The sequence below is a fragment of the Amblyomma americanum genome, chromosome 3 (assembly GCF_052857255.1).
Source record: "Amblyomma americanum isolate KBUSLIRL-KWMA chromosome 3, ASM5285725v1, whole genome shotgun sequence".
Lineage (NCBI taxonomy): Eukaryota > Metazoa > Arthropoda > Arachnida > Ixodida > Ixodidae > Amblyomma > Amblyomma americanum.
Genome location: NC_135499.1, coordinates 52,262,906 through 52,288,788, shown reverse-complemented (window position 1 = coordinate 52,288,788; position 25,883 = coordinate 52,262,906). Strand labels below are relative to the sequence as shown.

At 46.7% G+C, this 25,883-nt stretch overlaps 1 protein-coding gene across 1 annotated transcript in view; it reads left to right on the top strand.

Moving 5' to 3' along the window:
* Positions 1–11,103: 11,103 nt before the first annotated feature.
* LOC144124591 (uncharacterized) overlaps positions 11,104–25,883 on the top strand; it is a 51,179-nt gene continuing 36,399 nt past the window's right edge. The window contains exon 1 of the mRNA XM_077657375.1: positions 11,104–11,294. The gene's annotated coding sequence lies outside the window, so the exon portion shown is untranslated. The remainder of the gene's footprint in view (positions 11,295–25,883) is intronic.

Here is a 25,883-nt window from a genome sequence, read left to right as displayed (position 1 = left end):
GAGTGAATTTTGATCGCTAGGACCTGCGGCATGCTTTCTTGAGTGCGAATATTGCGCTGCAGCATGTTTGAACTTTTCGACATGCTCAGCACATTTTTCCCTGGAGTTTCTTCGTGAGAATCACTTGGTCCGCATCGAGGGAGCGCGAGGCCTAACGCCCGCGGAGTCGCCAAGCCCGAAGCAAGTGTGTACGGAAGCCGCGTGGGTGGTCCGAGTTTCTGTATAGATTTTCTCTGTCTCTTTTTCGACTCTGGGAGTCGCGGCTCCGGGAGCCGGGTGGCCTGGGGCCACGTGTGCCGCTACGAGCTCGCTGGTATTGCAGCTCTGCACCGGGCGCTCCGACACCGTCCGATACGGTGGGCGCCGACCGCTCAGAAGCTGCTTTGTGCAGTGAGCGGGGTAGGACCACCCCACAAAGCTGACGTCTCCTCGCGGCTGCGCGCACATAACCCGTTTCGGGTCTTTGTTGTGGTCACGGTCGTTGTCGGAGTGGTAGTTAGGCCTGAGGCTTTTCGAAGCTGCCTGCACCACGTTCAAAGAGACACGACCACCGGACCGTGTCGTTGAGAGGGGGCGCACTTTGCAGCCCGCCTTTTTTTTTTGTAACCTCGCACGAACTGAGCAGTCTCGTTCAACTCAAGCAAGGGCTTTGTTCACTCGAACTTTGCGTTTGCACAGCAGCCGACACGTTTTGCTAGCGAGTTAGGCATTGTGCCACGAGGCCCTTGCGGATGCCGTTTCCCCTCCCGTGACCTACGTTAAAGGCACGCCGAGAGCGTTTCGGCAATTTTGCAGATTCGGTGGAGCCACCCAGGCTTGCTGTCCGGTACACATCGTCTCGCTGCCACCTGCTGCGACGGAGCGGCCGGTATCCTGTTCGCCGCATACATCCGAGGCAGCTGTGGCGAGACCAGTCAGCAGTCACCTCCGGCTGCTGCTGCCCTGGCGACTACGGCAGTTTTCCCACCGGCCTTCGATTCGCGGGCCTGCGGACACGGTAGTCCGCGGGCCATGCGAGTCGTCCCAGCGGAGACCTTCACGCCGCCTTCGGAATACCGCGGAAGTCTGCGTGGACGCTGTCGGCGTGACTTCCGCTGCAAGACGTGCCTCAAGGACATGAAGACCAGGAGACTCCTCCATAGCATGTACTTTCAGGCGCGTGGGTCTATTTAATGTTGGGGGGATGTGGGGACCTGCTCTGCAGCCCCCTGAGTTTGCTTTCCCGTGCAGCGGCGGTCTCACCTCGAGGCTGAGCGCGTTCCTTTGTGAGTTACATTAACTGGCAAGAGAGGGAACCAGCATCGTTGCGCGGAGACTGTCAAAGCCCGCGCGCGGGAGAGGGTCTTTGGCTGGGGTTTTCGGTGCGGGCGGACGTGTCGCTCGCGGCTCCGCTCTTCGCCGGCGGGGCGAAGAAGCGACGGGGAGAGCGCTCCCGTACTCGTCCCGTCCGGCCTGCGGAGTTTATATCCCTAGCGCGGGCGAACATTCGCTCTGAACCTTGCTGGTGAGTCGGACGACCTCGATTCATTAGCGTACCTTGTTGCTAGCTGGCGTTATTGTTGCTGTAGCAATAAATGCCTGTTTGTGTCAGGCAATGTGTCGTTCCTTTGTTCCCCCAGAGCAAGGCCCGCCGTGGTCGGCGAGCGCTCGGTAGCGTACGCGATCACGGGGTGGGGTCCGGGCGGCTTTGAACCGTGTCAGCCGCGATTGAGTGGGGAGAACCTACTTATCTCCCCAATTCAAACCCACACAGTTTAAGTATCTAGGAATGACAATAACACAAAATTTAAATTGGGGCACACATATAGAAGAGGTGTGCTCTAAAGCACACCAGAGGTTTTGTTTTTGAGAAAAAAAATTGGAGAATGCTACACGAGATGTAGGACTAATTGCATATAAAGCTTTTGTGAGGCCAATCCTTGAGTATGCGTCAGTAGTATGGAGTCCTAAACAGAATTATTTAAAGAAACAATTAGAAAGAGTTCAGAGGTACGCAGTACGCTTATTTTTTTGCTGCCGATATCGAAGGACAGACTCAGTTACAGATATGCTTTCTTCCTGTAACCTGGATTCATTAGAAACACGTAGAGAAAAAAATCGCCTAAAGCTACTATTCCAGATGCTCCAAGGACAGGTAAACATTCAAAAGGGAACATACATACAAGCGCCAGGCAAACGGAGTTCTAGAACAAATCATAGTCGGATAATTCAGCCGTACTACGCCCATAGTGAAGCTTTCAGAAATTCCTTCTTCCCCCATGTAATTGAAATGTGGAATGACTTGCCAATGAGTGTTGTAGAACAGAATGATCTGCATGAATTTGAGCGATCTCTGGAGGACCATCTGCTTGAAAGTGCTATTTGATGCTTGAACGAATGTACTGTCTTCTGCTGATGTATTTAGTGATTGTGAATAATTCTATTTTCTACGAAGTTTTCATACCCTCCCTGTAAGAACCCTCGCTTGAGGGTTGACAGTATTGTTAAATAAATAAACAAAATAAATAAATAACAATTTCATTTTAATTCTATTCCATTCGCCCTCCTTCCTTGCACCTACGAATGCCGCAATAAACCCTACGCCGAGCGTTCCACCTGTGTCATTGGTTCAAGCCCGGCGATGGTGAAGGTATAGAGCGACGTTAATTAATGAAAAGAGCAAAACAAAAAAATGAACGGATTTCAATGGAAATGGTTGCGTAGTTATGCCCTTTTCGTCCTTATGGGTCTCGTGCGTTGCTGGTGGCGATGAGAAGGGCGGATGCGTGCATACGTTGATAAGGCGGCCGGAGTGAGTATATCAACTTTACCCGCGGATAAAGCATTTCCGTGCCCATGCGCTGGTATATTTAGGACGCCTCTGGGAAGAAGTAGGCCTCGAATAGCGTGCATTTCTAGTGGGCAAGCTTTTCAAAAACTGCAAAAAAACTCCATCAGCTAAGCTACTGCTTAACACAACTAGAGTGAACTAGAGTGTGCCAAACAAAAGCCTAAAAGTGAGGCAAAAGAAGGGTAATTTCCGCTAGGATTACTGCGAGCGTTATCCTTCCCTAGGTGCCTTTTTAGAGGCGGCAGAACCCGCGCGCTGCGTAGCGTACTGGTTAGTGAACTCGCTTCAGATGCGGAAGACGAGTTCCCCGCTGGACGAAGAATTTGTTTTTTATTTTATTTTTAAATCACAGTTTGTTTTCGTGCAAACAAGCCGTGGTAGCAAAAAAAAAAAAGCCAACCGAAACTGAAGTTCGTGCAGCCTGGCCTTGCTGCTGCCGTAATAATAATAATAATTGGTTTTGGGGAAAGGCAATGGCGCATTATCTGTCTCATATATCGTTGGACACCTGAACCGCGCCGTAAGGTAAGGGATAAAGGAGGGAGTGAAAGAAGAAAGAGGTGCCGTAGTGGAGGGCTCCGGAATAATTTCGACCACCTGGGGATCTTTAACGTGCACTGACATCGCACAGCACACGGGCCCCTTAGCGTTTTGCCTCCATAAAAACGCAGCCACCATGGTCGGGTCCGAACCCGGGAACTCCGGATCAGTAGTCGAGCGCCCTAACCACTGAGCCACCGCTGCTGTCAAAATATATAACGGCCGGAATGTCTGTGCCACGCATCGCCAATTTTGAATGCGCGTTTATAGCACACCCGACGTTACTCTCTAAGCTCCGATCTGTGCTTTTAGCAGATGAGTCAGACAAACTCTCTCTTCAAACAGTGCTGGAAATTGTTTCGCTCAACTTGACGTCTGCAAGCTGCACAGAGCGCGTCACGCAGACGTGCGCTGTCCCTGAACGAAGTTTTTGTCTGCGAAGTGACAGTACTGTTTTCTTTCAGCTTGTGAAAGAGGGAAAGTAAAGCACAACTGGGCACAGCTCAGACTTGGCGGCAGCGCACTGCACACAATGCAGCGAACGTTGTGTTGCCAAAGGTCCTACAGCCACCGGTTAGACATATGTCAGCCGGTGGATGCGCGAGCTGCATGATTGCGAAGCATGGACGGCTAGGCCATCGACAAAGTGGGCACACTTCGTTCTAGTCACTGTGGAAGTATGAGTGAACTCAGAAGTGCAATCAAGCCGTCTTACCTAACTGCAGTGCAGCGTATGCAAAATGGATAGCTTTATTCAAAAACATGGACGCAGTTATACACTAAAACGCATGAAAAAAAAAATGCAGAAATGAAGACATAAGAGCCCCTTCGCACATCAGGCTATAATGAGAGTGTATACATGTGTGCAGTAGAAATGGAAGAAAACGCGGCTAAAGTAGATATTATTCATTATTTTCAACACGAAAATGTCAATAGGAGGCAAGGAAAAGGCTACTTTAAATCGGCTTGAGCCCCGAAAAACTCCAAAACTGCACCTTCAAAGGGGGAAGGAACAAAATTGGTGCGTTTCGAATGTTAATTCTCATATATTGGTTTGGTTTTTGAGGGTTTAACGTCGCGAAGCGACTCAGGCTATGAGGGACATCATATATTGGTAAATATAATTAACTACGTGGTTATCAACTAGGTACCGGGTAAACAGACCATGGTTGCGGTCACGAAGAAATACAGAAACTGCAATAGCTGTTTGTTCAGTCGCTCGCATTCCGGCTCATCGCGAAGGCTAGTATGGTTAAGAGGCACAGGTTAATAAAACCGCAAAGAAGTCATTGCAGATCTTTGTACATGTCACGTGAGCACTAAATTTACTTGTTTACATGTTACTTTGTTACTTGTTAGTAAATTAAATTTACTAAATTTAAAGCTATTCCGCTTTAATTTTCTCGTTTCAAAAGCTCCAAGAAAGCACACCACAATCACCTTGCCAGTGACGATGCCAAGGGTAGGGGAAGTTTGGCGGCCGCCCCACCCCAAATTTGACTACTGTTTCAGGACAAATGTAATTGGAAGAAAAGGGGCACATGTAGAATCCTCACCTACCATGTGACACTAGTTTTATGTTTATGATGTGGCCTTTATATAAAAACAAGGGGATCACATGCATTTGTGATATAGCTGTAGCTCTGCGACATAATGAATTTGCTATCTTGAAACGTTTTTATGAATACCTCTGCCACCAAGAATTCTTTCTTCCTTTCCGGCGACCGACTCCCAATCATGGGGGGGGGGGGGGAGGGGGGGGGCTGTTGTTGTGGGCTTTATTGTAATGGTTTTTTTTGTTATTTTATTTTGTTTTTGTTTTGCTTTTACGTTTAAGGTTTTGACTGCTTTTGCTTTGAATGCATAACACTGCTTTTGCTATGATTGAGTGACACTGCTATTGCTATATTTGTTTGGGTTGTCGTTCTATTATAAGCTAGTGCTTGTGCAAACTTAACATAAGCTACGGCTTTAAGCGCATTGTGGATAAGCCTTCTGCGTTTTGTTTTTAATCTTGCAATTATACTTGTTACTGGGTTGTGAGCAATAGAGCGGTGGCGCATGGTAAATGAGGGTTATAAATGCGCCCCTTTTCTTCCAATAAACAGTTGGTAGTGTGAGCATGTGTTGTCTTTTTTTTCTTGTGTTGTTTTTATTGCGACGCAGTTTTTTCAGTCATGCACCAACTCGCCCCACAGGCCGTCATTCTAATGTGACAGCGCACGTCTGTGTGACGCACTCTGTGCAGCTCGCAGACGTCAAACTGAATGAAACAATTCGCATCACTGTTTGAAGGGCGTGTTAGTCTTACTCATTTGCTAAAAGCACAGATCGGAGTTTTGAGAGTAACGTCGGGTGTGCTCTAAACAGCTTGCTTGCTTGCTGTGATCGTAGTCTTGAATGTGTGCTTCGAAAGAAATAGATTACTTTGGCTTTTTCTGTAATTCATGTTCAGATATTCTGGACAAGTGCATGTTTCAGCTGGAAGTGGTTTATGAACGCGATTTTTTGCAGATCATGACATTCCAGCATAACACTCAACATATCCGCGGTACAATGCTCGGGGCGGCTGTAATGTTTTTGCTAATTTTGAAATGCACCCCATTGGTGTTCTGTGGCAGTCTGAACTACTCCGTGCCAGCGCAGGACAAAGTTTAAAGCTAGATTTTGGTACGCATAAAAAGATTAGGCTATTCCGATTATTATCTTATAAACAGAATCTTACAATATTCCATTGTTGCCTGGGAGATATTGTTAGAAGCGCACCCTATAGATTTCCAATGGCAGGCTTAACTAGTTGGTGCCAGCCCAGGACAAACTTTCATATCTAGATTTGTTTGCGCATCGGAAGGGTAGACCACTTTAACCAAGATGTTTACATAACTGCCCTACAGGATTTCAGAGTTGCCTCAAACTTAAAAACGATACCCAAGAGAGCATCAGTCGTGTTGTTTCCCCTTTTCGTTCAGGGTCAAAAAAAACAGCCCATGTGGATTAGGCGATGAATGGCGCATTGAAATCTAGTCTCACCGTAGCTGGCCTACCGCCATGTCATTCTAAGGCGTTTCTCACTCTCTTGTCGCCTTCGTTACAGACGAAGGCAAGGATTGAAGAAAGCATCATCCACTCACCCTATCCCGACTGCCAAGTGCCTTCAGTCTCACTGTACGCACTCCTCGCTGGACGAATGCAGAGAAACAGCGATAAGACGGCCATAGTGAGCTCTTCAATTGCGCCTAGCAATCGTGTTTTATATTCATATGCTGTTTTGTCTGATGTTCCTCAGTTCATTCTTACGTCATTAGCCTTGAAATTAACTGTCGTGCTTGTACCATTAATTTTCACATAGTCCCCTGAATGCATTTGGCTTGCTTAATTTTTTCATGAATAGGACCAGTTGTCGGGCTAGTTGGTGGTGATCCATTCTTAATTTTTTCATGTTCGCCCTCTCAGGAAATTTAAATTACAGAGTCCAGGAAAGCAGGTCACCCGAATATTCCCCACGCAAGTTCTCTGTACGTTGCTTGGAGAGTGAAACCGTGCGAACCATTGAGCTTAGAGTTACGTATGGTGGACACATTAGGTATACTTAAAACGCCATTAGCAAGAAGGAGCCTGAGATTCTTAGGATCGCACAATCGCTTGTGAAATCTCTTTATACAGAGCGTAGTACCGGACACATGCCATGCTGCTCTAGTCTTACACGGCACAGGAGCTTAGTGCTGTTCGGTAGAACCGCGAATCTGAATGGCCTGCACGTATGAGGTTTTGTAGGCCCATAATCGAAGCGCAATTAGGTACGAGTGGCGTTGACGCTGCTTAGTGTTCATGAAACAGGCGCAATTTACTATCAGGCATGAAACTCGACGCGAACTGACACCAGGGGAATGCCACTGTGCCAGAGCCATCTCGCTGTCTTTCCTTTAATTGCGGTACACAGGCCTTTAAAATTCAGGTGTTGAAATTTTGAGCTGATTGCGCCAACTTGCGCCATTCTATTAAACCTGCTACATAAACATCTTTAATGTGACTACGTCTGCTCCAGGGTAAAGGCCTCTCCCAATAGCTCTCCAATTAAGCCTAAACAGTGCCATCTGCGGCCAGCCTCTAACTGAAAACTTATTCTCATCCACCCACCTTGATTTGTGCCGCCTGCTGTTACGCTTTCCTTCTCTTGGTGTCCAATCTGTTACCCTTAACCACCACCGGTTATCTTGCCTTCGCAGTACATGCCATGCGCAAGGCTCTTTCTTCCTCTTGATTTCGACTAGGATGTCATTAACCCACATTTCAGTGAATTACTCTGCCCTCTTCCTGTCCGTTAACGTTACAAATATGATTTTCCTTTCTAGAACGCGCTGCATAGTCCGAAATTTATGTTGAACTCTTTTCGTTTGCCTTCACGTTTCTGCCCCAGAGGTAAGTACCGGTAAGATCCAGCTGTTATATCTTTTTTTCTTCGGGGATATTTTTATACTCTCTTTTATTACCTGATAAAAAAAAGTGCCCATTGCGTCCCATTTCATTTTTATTCACCTAATTATTTTACTCTCGTGATCCGGGTCAGCAGTCACTACCTGGCCTAAACAGACATATCCCCTTACCATTTCCAGCACCTCGCTACCAATTGTGCGCTGCTTTGTCCTTGCGAGACTGCTGAACATTACTTTCGTTTTCTGCATGTAAATTTTTAGACCCATTGTTCTGCTCTGCCTAAATCATTGATCATGCTTTGGAGCTCATCTCTTGAGTTACATCGCAAGGCAGTGTCATCAGCGAATGAGATTACTTAGGTATTCTCCATTACTGTTATCCACGAATATTCCCAATCCAGACCTCTGAATACCTTACGAAACAGGCGGTTAATAGCATTGGCGAGATCGTGCTTCCCTGCATGGCACCCTTTCTTACTGGAATTTTATTGCTCTCTTTATGTAGGACTGTGGTGGCTGTACACCGGTTAAAGATATCTTCCAATATTCTCACATTAGGCTCTTCTACACAGACCTTCTTCAGATAATGCGTGCACGTGTGCAGGTATGATCGCGAGCTTGTGTGAGTGCCGGGCGTCATCCGCTACAGGAGTTTAAATTATGCTGCGCTGCGAGGAAACCGAGTCTCTTCGTCGCAAGAACTCGAAAAGAAAGCACCCAAGCGCATCGGGAGCTTACAGTGAAGCAGAACCCATCAGCTGAGAAAATTAGCTGTGCTCTTCACGACGGTGACCACGCATATGCCGACAATACGATTCGTCGTGAGCGGTGCGACCATGTTGGACTTGAAGAAACCTGGGCTCTGCCGTGAAATTCTGACGGCGTGGTCTCTCTCGTGCTGCAGCTGTATAATTAACTGTAACGAACCAGAGCGGCAGCTCTCATCCCGGAACAATCGCTATCAATAGCGGTCAGCTTATTCACTCTGGCACACTCTGTTCTTCATTTGGAGAACATTAGAGAATGCTAACATCGCAACACAGGAGCGAAGTCAAGAGTAAATTTTTAAATGTTGGGGTCTTTATTAAGTTTTAAAAAAATAAACTAGCATGAAACTAACATTCAAAAAACATTCCAAATCGGCCGTTCTCAACATTAATTGAAACTTTTCACAGAAAAATGCGCACCAATATTGGCAATACAAAATATCGCTCATTTTCGTTTTTAAACACAACGTGCATTTGGACGCAAAAAAGTGCGGTGACGTTGCTGAGACGGCTCTCTAGAAGCCTGCGATAGCCAGATCTCCGTGTAGCGCTCTAGCGTTTTGTAAACCGTGGCACTGTTTTTTAAACCGTCCAAACGCCCTGTATAATCACAATTTGTAGTATTTTTCAGGGTCGGGTTCCTACAAGAAAACAGGAGGAAGCTGCTCCTAATTGTATTTTCGCCTCCTACAGAGCCTGCTCCAGAATCTTCTTGGTTTTTCTCAGTGCTGAAAACGATATCAGGCCAAATGTGATTTGGCTCAGATGTCAGCCCAGTGCCGCTACACGAGGTCTTTTTTACACCGTGTAGGTTTTTTTCGTATCACTGGAGTCAACTGAATGCCGGGGATTCAAACTAGGGTTTGAAATTCCTTGAAAACATGAACTCGCGTCCCCAGAGTGCGCGCAGCCTTCATGCTATTATGTGGGCAACAAACATTTACAAGTAGGTAAACGCTGTAAGTCGAAGAATACAATACTGCAAGTGTTTTTTTATTTATTTGTCGGCTGTAGCAGCATGACACGACCGCCATGAAGCCGAAGCCACCTTTTATTTTGCTGGCTTTGGCGTTTTCTCTTTCAGCTTCGGAGTCCAAATGCATAGCAGGCGCCATTTCAGCAGAAAAATAGCGGCCCCTCTTTCACCACCATTTATAATCGTATTGCGACCCTGCCATACGACAGTTAATCTCTAAGCCTCATGCAAGCTTTAGACATATTCGCGAAGAAAAGCATAACTCCATCAAGACCAAATGTCATTCGGGGTTTCGAATGTCGGAAAACTCAAATGTCTCAATGGAGCCGTTGAGCACGGACATAAGATTTTGGGCAGGGCGGTAATTCAGAGCAACGCGAAACCAGGTAGCACGCTAGCATGCTGCATAACGTTTTTTTTTAAATCAAAATCTAATGTACCATGCAGCGTAAAATCATACATTTGTTTATTTAATTTATTTTATTATAATTTAATCATTTATTATTATTTTATTTTATTTATTAGAGAAAAATAAATATTCCACAGTGCCTGTAGACAGTCGAACATGTGCTCGTTTAAATCACGTTCCGTTCAGTTTTTCTTTTTTGCACATGAACGCGCATGATCTCGTCCGCTGATGTTGGATGCAAATGTAGAAAAAAAGGCAAATATCGAGCAAAAAATAGTCAAAGGCAATTTTTTCCACCCATTTTTCATGACCTCACGGTCGCACTCTTTTCACCTGTTAGCAAATGGGGCCCCACGCTGCCATTCGAAAGACTACCTGACTGACTCGTAAGGACTGCGGGCCGACGCAATTGACTGGAGGTCATATTTTTGGAGGCCATTGACCGCTTCGTCGCTTCGTTCTTGTTATGAACGAGTCTAAACTCTCCAACCTGGACGCCACTTTTGGACTCCTGTGGGCACCTGCCAATGGCAAGGGTTCCATACTGCTCATTAGGTTTCGGAACGCACCTCACACGAGCTTGATGGGAGAGGTAGCGCCAGGTGCATGCAACAGTGCAGTTAGCAATATGGCAGTGACCCCACAGTTTGGGATGGTCGAAAGAGCTGTCGCTATAATAAATGGGGCGAGCATTCCAGCAAACGACAGTTCCATTACTTCCTGATTATTTATTTTCTTGTGAAGCATAGTATGCGACAACTGTGCCGAAGTTGAATTTGAGCGCGAAAACAGCAAAGTCTGACATAATCTGATCGGTTGAAAAGGGCTTACATGTGGAGATGTGTCAGTATAGGCAGATAAGCTGATGGAATGAAGTGGTACGCTAAGCCTGCTGGTAGTATTCAGTGAACAGACAATTTATTTGAGTTGAACCGGAGGCACACTTTTCAGCAGTTATCCGCAGGCCTATTTTGCTAGAACACAATAGTAAATAAAATCGAATTGGAGCCAATGAACATGGCGCCACGATGTCAGTGATGAAACAGCATGGTTCTGTAGCCTGACGGGTTCTGTTACAGTGCATTCGAACGCAACTAAAGCTGAGAAATGCTGAGATGTGACTCGGTTTATCGACAGCTGTGCCAGGAGAAGGCAGTGTCTCACGGCGAGCTGCTGCGTCGCTTCCGTTGCATCACAGCCGGCCTGCAGTCTATGGGCCTGGGCAGGGGAGACCGCGTCTACGCTCGCTTCAGCAGCGCCACCGTCGACGGCCTCGCCGCCCTGTGTGGCCTGATGTTCTCGGGAGCCACACTGATCCTCGCCGGAGAATCCAGCGAAGGTGACTGCTTTGCAGCTTCTACAAAACTGAGATCAGCTCTGCGCTCCGCGGCGAATGCACAGGGACGAGTACAGATATCAATACACTTGTCTGGAGCCTCTGAGAGCGTCTGAGCGGCGGAGTGCGTCAGCTATAGTGCATGAAATACGTTGCCTCTCAAGTAGTGCGGAGTACTCTCGCTTTCAGTTGGGCATCGGACTGGTCGCCCGTTGTTATGCGTTGCGCTAGCTGCCGAGACACTATTTCAACGTCAGAAAGATGCAGCCACGCATCATGCTTGCCGACTGCATCGTGACGTAGCTGCAAAACACTGGAGGGGACAGTAAAGCTTCAACTTAAGGGTTTGACGCGATAGCGGTAATGCGTTAAAGATCATGTATGCGGAATGAGACATTCACTTTGAGAGAATGGGACATTTACTTTCAGAGATCGCTTGGAGTCGTCATACCCCTCCTGTCCCAGTGGTACAGCAGTTAAGCGACGCGCCACCGCCCTCGCAGGTGGCTGCTTGAAAGACAGCCACCGGCGGGGCTTGTGAGGAGCAGGTGTGTCTTGCCGAGCAACCTATTCCCGAGTAACCTGCCACTGTGATCAGTGTGCTTACATTCAGGCGGGCAGGTTGTGAAAACGTCACAAGGTCACGTCACCTAGGTGGTCCACTTGCCACCTAAACGGCTCACCTAGGTTGCCTTTCCCATGATTATTCGGTCGCGCCAAACACATCGATGGAGACGACACCGAGTTTCTGCTTAGCGGGAACCGTTACGCTATGGCGTTAATAGGCCTTGGCATCGTCTCCCCATGGTAACAAAAAAATGGTCGTGTCTCCTCGCTAAGAGTATAGTGTCCGCTCTGAATGCATTGAAGAAGAGCCGTAGTGCATGGAAGTAGTCGTAATTGGGTACTGGCCGTGTCCTCCGCCTTGTGGACAGCGGGGACAGGACCCCGCTGTCCACAAGGCGGAGGACACGGCGAGTACCCAACCACGAATACTTCCATACACTACGGCTTTCCTGTCCACCAGGTGGACTGGGCGCCGCCGTCCTCTTCTTGCGTTCACAGAGCGGGAAAGTGCGCATAATAGCCCTTCTGGCTTTTGTGGCTTCCGGAACTGTTGTTCTAAACCACTTTGTTAAGAACAGCGCGCTGAACTTCCCTCCCCCTTTTAGTGCTTTAGGTGCCGCAGCATTCAGCCGGTTATCTTTTAATGCGAAAGCATTAGAGCTGTGATCACAAAAAAAACCCCTGCCGATGTCCGAAATGAAATTCGCTCTTTGGCTGAGAGAGGTCACATGATCTTGTACGTTCACCACTTCCTGCCGATCTGGTTGCGAGCAACCTAATTTCTAGAATCGGAATCAAAATTTAGAAAAAAATATGAGCGATTTCGAAACAAAAAGCGAACCAGTTCACACATGCTAAAAGACATAAGGAAGTATAATACGGAAAAGATCGAGCAGGCTTTAAAGAAGGGCGGTAGGCTAAAATGGGTCAAGAGGAAGTTAGGCATTTTCAAAAATCACTTGTACCCCCAGGACACAAAAAGGGCAGTCATAAGAAAATTTTCTATGATTTTTTATTGTTCATTGAAATTTTTTTTCCGTTTCTTTAGAAGGGAGTAAAGAAACGAAGCTAAGACAAGCAAAAGGTGTTCCCACACCTTACAAACCTGCCCTCCCGGAAAATTACCACTAAAGCAAGCGTAACTACCAGATAATACATGTCGTACAACAATGAAACCACAAGTTTTGCATTTACAGAAAAAGATGCAAATAGAACAACAGCCTAAGAAAATTAGCAAGATGCGTTGAAACAAACAAAACTTCGACACACATCACAGGACACAAGAACCCAAAAGAGTCAGGAAAAAAGGCGGCCTTTGGTTTTTAAAAAGTAAAATTAGCTACACAGCTGACCTGAAAATTCACGCATCAGCGTGCATTTCTTCAGTGTAATTTTATATTGAATCCTTTTTTTTTTCACTGCGATGAGAACTATCTCAAAACATCATTTTTCGCAACATTTGAGCAGAGCTACTTTTATCGCTTGGAAGCTAATTTTATTAAAGCAACAATTTTCGTCGAATTTGACCCTTTTGGTCAGGAACCACAAGAAAAACCTACCAAACACACACCTAACCTAACAAACACTGGTGGCAGTCTACTGAACCAGGGTTGTAGAATGAACGCAGCGAATTTCTTTTCACAGAACGTTTTTTGCCCATTCGGGCGTGAAGTGCGGTGCATCAAAAACAAAAACAAATAATAGCGAAATCGCAATAGACCATGTTTTGCCTCAATAAAGAAAGCAATAAATGCTGGTCGTAATTATACCAGTGGGACGGCTATAGCCGTGATAGAAGCTGTAGCAGTAGTATGAGACATTTATTCAGCCAAGATATACAGGATGAGCGTATTCCTATTAGGAACTCATAAAAAGGGCACCCAACCGCAAGGCTTCCTTTCAGGATGTTTAAAAAATACCAATAGAAAGAAACCGCCTGAACTAAAATACTGACCTGAGGCGTTACTGTTACAATCGTATAAACAAACGGAACGACGGCTTGCTATAATGCTGTTTTGTCTTTAAATAACTGCTACGACGTTGAATGTTCTTCCACCGAATGTGTGCGAACTTGTCTATACACATTATTGACAAGTAATGTGATAAATTTAAAAAAATGAAAGGAAAGCAAAAATGAAAAACCAGTAGAAAAGAAACACAGCAGTTAAAAATCGATGTGCCTCCACCACTCGAAAGTAGCCACCGACCAAAACAAACACTGTCGTTCCCAGTTTGTTCTTCAATTTATAGGTAGCGTCACATTTACGTTTTCCACAGCATGTGCCTTTCCTTCGTAATTGTCAGCAGATGGCCGCGCCATTTTATTTCTTAGTTGCCCAGATTGTCCTTATGTAATGCAGAAAGAAACTACATCATTGAAGCCAAGCAAGCAAGGACTACTTAAAAACTAGTTCTGCCATATGCACCATTCAAGCAACGCAGTTCCTCAATGAATGAGCAATTATGTTTTTTTTTTAATGAACCAACCAAAGGAGCCCTCGCTAACACCATAGGTCGCTGCCGCATGTGTTGTTATTTATCGTTGGCGGTTATAGCTATGATAGCTCACCCCTCCAGCAGCGCTGTACGTTACTCCGATGTGCTGTTTTGTCCTCGTGCTGTTTTTCCCTTGTGCTGTTTTGTTGCTGAGCCGTTTTTTCCCTGTGCTCTTTCGTCGCTGTGTTGTTTTCTGTGCGCTGTTTTGACGCATGCTGTTTTTTCGTGTCCCCTTTTTAGCGCTTTGTTTTTCGTCAGGAATATTACGCACTCAGTTTTGCTGACGTTTGAAAGAAGCGCGTTTGTTTAACACGAGCGAGAAATCTTTTCACCGGGAGTTTACCGCCTGTTGTAGAGCTTGAAGGTACACTCCAGTTAAAAACACATTAGTGTCATGGACGTTTATATTTGCGTCAGCTGCATGGGGATTATTGGTTTGGTTTTTTTTATAGGGGGTTTAACGTCCCAAAGTTAATGACCTATGGGTGCACTTCAAGTTTATTGTACACAAATGTATCACAAGATACGTGCCGACTAAACTTAGAAAAATGAATCGCAGTAGTCCCTGGATTACTCGCGAACTGCTCCAGCTCAAGCGACGTATCAAGCGTCTAGGATCCAAGCGATTTAAAACAGGGCACATTTCCCTACAGTCACTACGCACAGAGTTGCGCATGAAAATTAAACAGTCTAAGTACACTTTTTTTAACGTTAAAATGCATAACTTTCTCACCACAGACCCACACAAATTTTGGATACACTTAACAAAGAAGAAGGATACAGTTAGTAAAATTCGTTTGAATAACAGAGAATGTAAGGATCCTTACGACATTGCATCAGCTTTCAATAATTACTTTTCTTCAGTGTTTTCTACTGACAGTAGGCAGGAGCCTGAATTTCAATCCACGTGCCTTATCTTACCAGACCTGCAAATATCTGTCGAAGGAGTTTTTTCAGCTCTACTCAGTTTAGACAAAAAGAAGTCTCCTGGGCCCGATGGCATTCCAAATGCGTTTCTCTCCCGCTACGCAGAATGGTGCGCGAAATATCTTGTCATCATTTACAATGAAAGTCTTCTAAATTCAGAAGTTCCGGCTGACTGGAAGACTGCAAAGGTCGTCCCTATCCACAAATCGGGTGACAAACTTTGTCTAAACAACTACAGGCCAGTTTCACTCCTTTGTACCTCGGGTAAGGTTATGGAGCATTTCATTTTCAAGCACTTGATTTCTTTTCTAGAAAGTAGTAACTTCTTTTCTAGTAACCAGCATGGGTTTCGGCGTGGCCTGTCCACCGTAACACAACTAATTCACACAACCAATGAACTTTTGGCATGCATTGATAAGGGTGGGCAAGTAGATGCAATATTTCTCGACTTCGCGAAGGCCTTTGATCGCGTTTCGCACCGTAATCTAATAATAAAGCTCAAATATCTATTACAAAATCAGCGTCTTGTTCAATGGCTAGATTCCTACCTCTCTGAACGGCACCAGTACGTCCAGATCTCAGGTTCCAATTCTCTGCCAGCTCCAGTTCTCTCAGGAGTACCCCAGGGCTCTGTTCTCGGTCCACTATTGTTCCTTATTTACTTAAACGACTTAAACTTCGACTCCCCTGTACGGTGCCGTTTTTTCGCTGACGACTGCGTTGTATATCTGCCTATTCAAAATGCGGAGGATCAATATGTGCTGAATGACTACCTTTCAGAGGTCTCAAGGTGGTGCCTAGTCTGGCAAATGTCACTAAACACGTCTAAGTGCTCAAAAATGACATTTACGCGTAAAAAGTGCGCTCTTAATTACACATACACAATAAACGGTGCAGCTGTCTCCCCCGTAAACGAATACAAATACTTGGGGGTTGTATTCAATAGCAACTTGAGTTGGAGTTCGCACATCGGGCATATAGTCTCAAAGGCGTCCAACAGGCTTTGGCTGTTAAGAAATCGCCTAAAGCACTGCACATCTAAAACTAAATTAGCAGCTTACACTGCACTCGTACGGCCATTACTGGAATACGCAGATGTGGTTTGGGATCCGCACACCCAAGTAGATGTACAGCGCATTGAAGGCGTTCAAAGGAAGGCGCTTAGATTTATCTACAACGCATATGGAAGGCACGTTTCGGTTACTAATCTATTGAGGGAATCTGAACTGCAGACACTTCAATCTCGTCGCAAGTTGCACCGACTAAAAATGTTGCATGGGATTGTTAATAACTTAACAAACATTCATTTTGAGACCTACATGGCATACAACACTTCACGACCAACGCGCAATAAACACAATTTGACAATCATGGTGCCACAGTGCCGAACGAAAGCGTATCAGTTTTCTTTTTTTCCAAGAACGATATTGGAATGGAACAGGCTTCCGTGTGACGTGGTCCGTTTGACAGACCAGAAGTCTTTTTTATCTGCTGTCATATCGTCATTTTAAGCGCAGTGTGTTCGTTCATGCTCTTTTGTTTGCTTTCTTTTGTATTTTAGGTAACCGAGTGCATTTAACTTTGCTCTTTGTCTTTCTATAAAACCCTGTGTGTTAGCTTTTGCTTCTTTATCCGCATTTTTACTTGCTTTGTTTTGTCGCGATGTACGATGTATCCTTGTACCGCTCCTGCCTTGGCCACCAAATGGAGGCTGGCAGTATTGAATAAATAAATAAAAATAAATAAAGCAACTCAGGCTATGAGAGACGCCGTAGTGAAGGGCTCCGGAAATTTCGACTACCTGGGGTTCTTTAACGTGCACTGACATCGCACAGTACAAGGGCCTCTAGAATTTCGCCTCCATCGAAATTCGGCCGCCGCGGCTGGGATCGAACCCGCGTCTTTCGGGCCGGCAGCCGAGTGCCATAACCACTCAGCTACCGCGGCGGCTATGCATGGGGATTATTGAGTATGCCATTTATGTATATTAGAAAAAAAGAGTGGGCCAAAAATGGAGCTCTGCCGCACATCTGTTGCTATATATCTTATGTCGGAGTCCAAGCTTTGGTGTACCTTAGTGTCCTATTGCGAATGTGTGAGATGTTTTCGTGTCGGACGGTTTCAGTGCGTGCGCTTGCACGGCCCGTTGAGCGGGCGTCTATGCGGCAAGGAGGTAGGCCTACAGTCACATTTGCCGCGCTGATTCTCGTATGCCCGCCCCCAGCGGCGTTAGAGATAACCGCACGCTATCACGTGGGGTAACCACGTGGGGCTCCGACTCTATTCTCGTTTTTACTTTTCATGTCCAAGCTTCAAGGTTACTGCCGGACGCTCCCCTGACTTTTTATGCGAAAGCATTACTAGTCCCACTACAATAAAATAGCGGTGTACTCGCGCGTGCGTGCGTGTGTATGTGCGTGTGTGTGTGTGTGTGTGTGTGTGTGTGTGTGTGTGTGTGTGTGTGTGTGTGTGTGTGTGTGTGTGTGTGTGTGTGTGTGTGTGTGTGTGTGTGTGTGTGTGTGTGTGTGTGTGTGTGTGTGTGTGTGTGTGTGTGTGTGTGTGTGTGTGTGTGTGTGTGTGTGTGTGTGTGTGTGTGTGTGTGTGGTGCGTGCGTGCGTGCGTGCGTGCGTGCGTGCGCATGACGCACAGAGCGTGCCGAGCCCCGCCTTTTCAGTCAGTCGTATTCGTCTAAGAGCGATTTTAGTTTCGTTGCCTGGTGGCTTGCTTTGCTGGTGGCGCCCAATGTGAGCCAAACCAAAAAGTCCGCACCGGAGCCTCTCGGCGCTATATTGGGCTGTGCGTACTACGTTGGCGCAGCGGCTGCAGCGCTGTTCATGCGAATGGTGCCCGGAAGGGTGGCGTTCTGCGATGTTCCTGAACTGAAAATGAGGCTGGTTTTGTGTAAGGGAGCCAACACATCACATTATTCGAGCAAGATGTCAGTGCTGATTGGCGGAGGCGGCTGCAGCTGAACGGCGGTGCTCCGCTTTCTACCGAGTTGTCTATCTTTTATCATTTCTGGGGCACATATTTCGAGCTATGAAGAGTAACTCTATTTGTAGCTGTGGACACAACCACACAGCGAAGGAACCGCATGCGTAGCTACCTATCCCGCGGACAGGTGTACTGTTGCTCACCGCGGTACATCTCCATCGCGCACTGATCATCGCGCAGTGCGGCCTGTTCTGTGCATATATGTCCGGATGGTGCCGCTCACTACTTAAAATGTACTACCCTGATATCACATAAAAATTGCGTGCAAGGCAGGCTACGTCACCCGTGCATTTCTCACTGTTGTTTATAAGGTTTATCGTTTCATCACGATGGACGTAAAACCATACGTCCTGCTTTTTACCTCCTGGGACGTGCCATAGCACTAGGATGCTGATTGCCTTGTCCACCATACAGTATTGAATGTGCGCTGACGGGAATTCTTGCATCCCGTCTTGATCTAAGTCGGTGATCGCGCTGAGCAGTAACCGTAGAAAGTCTCCCATTAAAGGGCCAACGTGAGAAACGAGCTTTGTTATCATGCCCAACAATTCTGGACAAAAGCATTTTTGAGCGGGAAACCTTTTATGAACACAATTTTTTCATATAATGCAAGATTTCACTTTAGAAATCTATATATCCGCACATCACCCGATGTCAGTCTGACTTTTTCTTGTTAACGTTTTTGCTATCGTCAAAAGCGTTCCCATTGAGTTTTCTATGGAAGTCTTAACTGTTAGATGCGATCAATGACACACTTTTAAAAAAATTCCTAAATATCAGAGCAATGCACCTTTACCTGCAATATTTTGTTAGCAATGTCATACAAGTTTCTAATTTTCAAAACTTTTGTCTGAGAATTTGGACATGTGGGTGCCGAAGTTAGGTTACGAACGTTTGAGTGTACTGTGGGAACGATCACTTGTGCTGAGATGTTGCCTGGTTTTATTTTCGTGTATACAGAGTTTTTGCTACAAGCACTGCACGGTTCTTCTGATTTAATTCCCTTTTTCCAGTTGGCTGATCATACACACATGCTCTGGCAGTCGTCGAATTGGTAGATACCGGCAAGGAGCGGAAAGAAATTTGCAGTGCCCATGTTGTGCCCATGTTGCTATGGCATAGTTAGCGTGTGCGGCCCTGTACACATTGTGTCTTGGTGCGGCACCGCGATCGTGCCCCTGAAGACCATGAAAAATTTAAGAAGGAAGGAAGCTAAATTTACCATTGCTGCTACGACATGGTCTGAGTAATTTTGTGGTAACGAAAACAATTTGTTAAGCAGTGCGCGACGCGATAAAAGGGGAAAGTTCAAATCCCTGCGCTCGTATTCCAGATTCAACATCGGTACCTGACTTTCTTCTGTGCGCTTGCTTTCCACGAAATGGGTTGAATATATTCGGGAGTTCGGAACTAGTACGAAGACTTTCCCGTTTATGCAAAACCTCTGTTTGGCAATAATTCCAGCTCGGCAGTAAAAAAATGTCCCAAAAAACAGGTCGCAACCGCATTGGCATGTAGTTGCATGCTTCCCGCATGCGTTCTCGGCGAAGCGCTTCTGATTTTTCTGATTATTTTTGCACTCCCCGATCAGGCAGTGCTGTTCGAACGACCTTCTCACCAAGAGCACCATCGTTAAAAAAACAAATGCTATAACCGGAAAAAGGTTGACGAAAAATGCGCGCGACCGCACTGCTCAACCCGCCGCGGTGGCTCAGTGGGTATGGCGCTCGGCTACAGATCCGGAGTACCCGGTTTTTAACCCGACCGCAGTGGCCACGTTTCGATGAAGGCGAAACGCAAAGGCACCAGTGTGCTGTGCAAGGCCAGGGCACAACGTACCGGCGGAAACACATATGGTTGTTGCCGCGCATTGCATGGGGTTAGACAGTATCTTCCTCCTCCTCAGCTTTCCCTCAGTGAAATGGTCCAATTGTTCTATTTCTATTCGCCTTTATACACCCGCCACACGCCGACCTCCATGTGGCGCCAGTTTTCCCGACAGTTGTACTTAAATTCAGAAGCAACCATTTGTCATACAACGTTCGGGGTGGTGTCATACGATTTCTCGTTGCATATATCTTACGTGTGCTGGTGGAGTTGGAGGCTCAATTTCTACAGAGATTGCAATTTTTCTCAGAGTTTCCATCTAAATTGCGATGCAACCGTTCGTCGCACAGCGTTCCGGGTGGCGTAATACGAGCGTGGAGACCAGCCGGAGCGCTATACGACGTAGTGGTAGAAAGAACTAAATTATATAGAGATATTACACTTAAATAATGCCCCTAAGAACCGTAATGCTTTCGCATTCCGTAACACTTGAGCATTCTGAAGTTTCTTTGCGGAATTTTTTCCTCTTTAGTTCTAACCATTATTTTAGGGCGTTCCACATTGTGCAAAAACGCGACTTTAAGTTTGCTAGTGTGTCTCTGTGTGTGTTTTGGTTTGTTTGTTTTATAACGTCCCAAGCGACTCAGATTATGGAGGGACGTCGTAATGGACGGTACCGGATAATTTCGACCGCTAGCGGTTCTCTAATGAGCACTGGCATCGGTCAGTACCCGAGTCTCAAGCATTTCGCCTCCATCGAAATGCAACCACCGCGCCCGGGATCGAAGCCGCGTCTTTCGGGTCAGCAGCCGAGCACCATAAACACTGAACCACCCAGCGGCTGTGTGCGTTTGTGTGTGCGTGCGTGCCGTCGGCATCCGACCCGGCAGCTGGCGCTGAATTAACGACTAATCGCACGGAATAGCACGAATAGTCTCTTATGAAAAAAGGGCGAAGAGATGCCGGGGTAATGAAACAGGGCATTGTGGGGATAAAACAAATATAAAGTACTGAGAGGTATTTGGAAAGGATCAATGGCGCCGAGGCTTACTTTCGGGAATGCGGTTTTGTGCCTAAGTGCAGAAGGTTCTGTGCTTAAGAGCCGCAGCCGTTGACCGTAGACAAGTTCCGTAACAAACTTCTTGTGCAAATAACAAGGAAATGTTGCAGAGCAAACCGAGCAAAATATCGTCCATTGCACAGGCACTATGCAAACAAGAAGCACAGAAGCAGGACGCAAACTATTAAACCAGTAACACGAAGCGGGAAACATCAGGGCGAAAGCTATGCAAGAATGCTACGCGAGAAATACTATGCAAACGATTGAGACGAGAAAGAGCGAGCGACAAGACAAAGAGTTGACGAGAGTAGAAACAGCGGTTTAGCTGCGAGTGGCAAGGTTCGGTTGCAGGGAGCGTCGAGCTGCGAATGCTCATTGCGGGGCTGATGGCGAGTTGGGGACGAGTGAACTTTGGCCACGCGTCTTCGGTGCCGCCGTCACCGCGCTCTACGCGTCAGACTTCCCGCCTAGACTCAGCTCGGCACTTACCGATTTCTCCGGGACAACTGCTCGGCTCGCGGATTCCGTGCCGCGGCGTTCTCGTGGCAAACGAAAAACAACAAAAAAAAACTCCCCAGATGCCGCGCAGAATCGAGACGCTGGTATCGAAAAGAAAAAAAAAACCCGAAGAAACGGAGAAGGAACACGAGAGAAAGCCCCGATGCTAACGAGGATCGCGAGCGAAGGTAGCGAAGGATGCCGTGGCATTCAACCCGCTGCTCCCCGTCCCTACAACGTACAAGCGCTCGCGGCCAGGCTACTATACGGGGATGACGCGGACTGGCCTTGAATGCTCCTCCAGCGTCGCAACCGTCCACCCGAAAGGCCGAAGTCATCACCGTCGCGGCGCGACATGTTTCCGAGGCGCCTTGGCTACCAAGTAAGTGAACGCAGGACAGAACAGGCACGGACTTAGTGACGTACTAATAGCGCAAGCTTGGGCCATATTGCGCTGATCAGATAGAAAGGAGAAGTTTCGCCTCCGTAGCTTGCACTACATTGCCATAAATTGTTCTCGCACAGTTTTGTGCGCGCCATGCACACTTTTTTGTGACCCGGGACGTCGCTTTGAGCCCCTTCGACGCATTGATACTCCCGGTGTTTTCTACACTGCGCGTATCTGGGTAGCCATGGCCACACTTGTCTCAACAGGATTCATTTTGATGAACCATGCGTTAACTGCTATCTATTCAAAATCAGAACATTCAGCAGCGCGCTCTACCGACCATGTTGTGTACGAGAAACCTTCCAACATTTTTTCATTACCTCTAGTCGTTTTATATCATCGGGACGAGCGTAGAAAGCTAAATTAGGCAAACGTCAGGCTGCCCTTCGCATGGAAACTTTCTTGTACTCTTGTGCATTGTGAATTGGGCGTTACGTGCTGCGAATGCCCCTTCAAATATTCTTAGGCACGGGGCTCTCGAACGATTCGCCTCAAAATCTTGTTTTCTTTTGTGCATGCGGCAGAGTTTTGTGTCAATTTGTTTCACTTCATTGTTGCCCCTCTCATTTTTAGTAGCCTAAAATGTAGCTAAGAGGAGCTTGACATCTCCAGTGTTGAGTAATGTGTTACCTCCACCACCCCCTTCTGCTGGTAACGTGACGGCCTCTGGAATGGAAAACAATGTGTAAGCCCGACCGCTGCGCTATAGGAGATAACTTTTCACAAACCCTGCTCGTATGGCCCGCTGATCTTTTCCTTCTACCTGGTGCTGCAATTTGCACCGTGCCTGAGACAGTCGCATGCAGCAGTTGAATAAGCTGTATGGTGAGGGCAGCGGTGCGGTTTCTAGAGAGGCCTGGCTGGAGGGAATGCATTCGAGCCACGGGGCTGGGTCCCTCTGTTATGTTTGGTTGTCTGCATGCGCTCGCATGCCAGCCGTGCCAGTGAAACCCTACAGCCCCGTTGAGGCGTCTACCTTTTTTTTTTTCTTAGAACAAACAGCGCGTCCTCTTAAGGCAAATTACGTGGGTCTGTACTTGTCAGCTCTAAACACAGCAAGCACGCCGCACGTGTCAGTAATGAGCATATAGTTAGGCAGTGCTCAGTAGTCTTATTTTCATGCCTTTTCTTGTCAACTGGAAGAGTGCGTCACTCATACTCTGGGAGTACGAATTTGTTAACGGAACTGATTCCGCTTGCGGCATGACTTCTGGCTTATTCCTTTGACAGCGATACGCCATTCGATTTAAAATATACTGAAGAGTCCCCGGTGTTTCATAAGTGAACGATTAGGACCCTCAGAAGTGCAGCCACTAGATGGCTACATTGTGAACAGCAGGGGCTTAGCGTGACATATTAAAGCCAGAGTGTCAGTATACCTCATAGCAGAAAAAAATTGTCCGGCGTCGGCGTTGGCGACCGTTTGAAGCTTCTGAGCCGAAGTGGCTGGAGCAACCGGCTTCTCCGGCAACCTAGGTGGGCCACCTAGGTAGCGTGACCTTATGGCGTCATCACAATCTCCCCACCGGATATTTGAGAAAACCGATCGCCGTGGCCGGTGTCAGTTAAATTATCGATTGGCCGTGAGAGGTAGCTTGTGAAGAGCAACCTGTGTAGCACAAGCACCACTGCAGTGGCAACGCCTGCCATCGCAGGGCAGTGGCGTATCGCTTAGCCGCTGCACCACTAAGCCGGGAGTAGCATGAGGACTCCCAGGGATCTGTGAATATAAATTCGACTATTACCAATTCCTCATATATTGCATTAACCCATTAACCGTACCATGACATACCATTAAGGCGGAGCTTAAATCTCCTCCCTAATTTTTAACCCTTAACACTTTAGTTGGATTGCTCTTGCAGTAACTAAATGTTTTTCTTTTGTTCATTTTCGCACCAAGAGTTAGCTGTGCGCAAATAATTTACGATTACTTTTGGTTGTATGTTGCAAATTCGGTTAGATTCTGATATGGTTCTGAGTAAAAGTGGCTATATATAATATGTGAGAGGATCAGAATCAGAATATATTTATTTAACATCATGGCGATGTTGGGTGCACCGGCAAAAAGCCAGTGGCAAGGCTTGACGAGGCCGGCGCACCCTACAGAAGCTTGCCAGTGATATACTTGTTCACGTTAACAAAACAAACGAAAGAAACAATACGAGGGCACTTTCAACAAAAAAAATGTACAAACATACAGGACATATAACAGTTTTTGGCATTATTTAGCTATATATTTATAAGGATTTCTTATTTAGTAAATGTGGGAGAGTGAAGTTCAACATTTGATACCCGTAATTTGTGCGGGTCTTAGGTACAAACCAATTCAAAACTATTTGAGTAGAGTATTTAGACTCTTTGTATTTCAGTCCAGACAGCTGTAGCATAAAGCAATTGTTTTTAACAACACTTGTTTCATACCGCCTTAAGAGCAACGTTTCATACAACTGGGGAAGGGGGGTGATGCCGAGTGCCTGAAATATCGGGCCACTATGCTCTAGTCGCGGAGCATTCACAATGCTACGAACAGCTTTTTTTTGAAGAAGGTGCAAACGATTAATGTTGGTAAAAGACGTAGTGCCCCAGACCAAAAAGCAATAGTTAAGAACAGAAGAAAAAAGTGCGTTATACAGCATTTGCTTAATACGCTTCGGCATAAAGTACCTTAGTCGACATAAAATACCGACAACCTTGGACTGTTTGTTTATTACCATTTCGACATGATCATTCCATAATAAGTTCTCATGAAAAATCACACCTAAACTTTTGATGACTGGAACAATCTGGATGAGTGACGAGCCCAATCTTAAAGAAAGTGGCGATCCGTTAATAGGCTTACTGCGAGGTCTGAAGAGCACAGCTTTTGTTTTCTGGGTATTAATGCTTAACAAATTGCATTTAGACCATTCTAAAAGCGAGTGTAGACACAGTCGCACATACGCAGTTTATCCACACGACCCCACACGCGGCCGCGGCGGCGGCCGAGCTCTGACGTCATGCGGCGCGCACCTGTTGCCCTTCTCCGGTTGCCGCGCATGCGCAATCATTCACGGCGCCAGCGCTGTAGTCGGGCCGGCGCGGCTCCTCGCGCGGCGGCAGCGGCGAACTCTTACGTCATACGCCGCGCACCTGCTGCTCCTCTCTGGTTTCGCCCATGAGCACTATCGGCCTCACAGGATCACGGCGAAATGCTCGACTTGGTAGCGTAGTGTAGCTCCCGCTACAAAAAGTGACTCACGACTGTGGCCACTGAGAATATACAGCGACGTACGCATACTCCGAAATCCGTAAGCACCTTGTCTGGTCGTCTTTCATTCTTATTCAGCTTGTTTACCTAAGGTGAGTTTTTGGTAAGAGGATTGTCTTTCGTATCTGACACCGCCAATCCGCGGTTTTAGCTCGAAACAGCGATTCCCTTTTAAATGTCATCTTCGAATAGCGAGTGCGTCTTTGTGTAGGGGTTCAATAATATGTTCAATCTCTTCCCTCGCCCCGTCTACGTCAGGGCAAGCTGTCTGTGGACGACACGCCGGGCTTCACACGCGTGTCGCCCTTTCAGTGGCAGGCGAACGAGGCGGCATTTGACGACGACCGCGGCAGCGAAGACGATGTGATGATGATCGCCTACAGCAGCGGCACGTCGGGCTTACCCAAGAACATTGAGCTTCAGCGAAGGTATCTCATCTACTACGTCGTTGCTACCGAGTGAGTACGGCTGACAAACTATCCCTGTCGTATTGGCTGGCCGCGTTAGTGTGTGCATGCGCTGGTATGT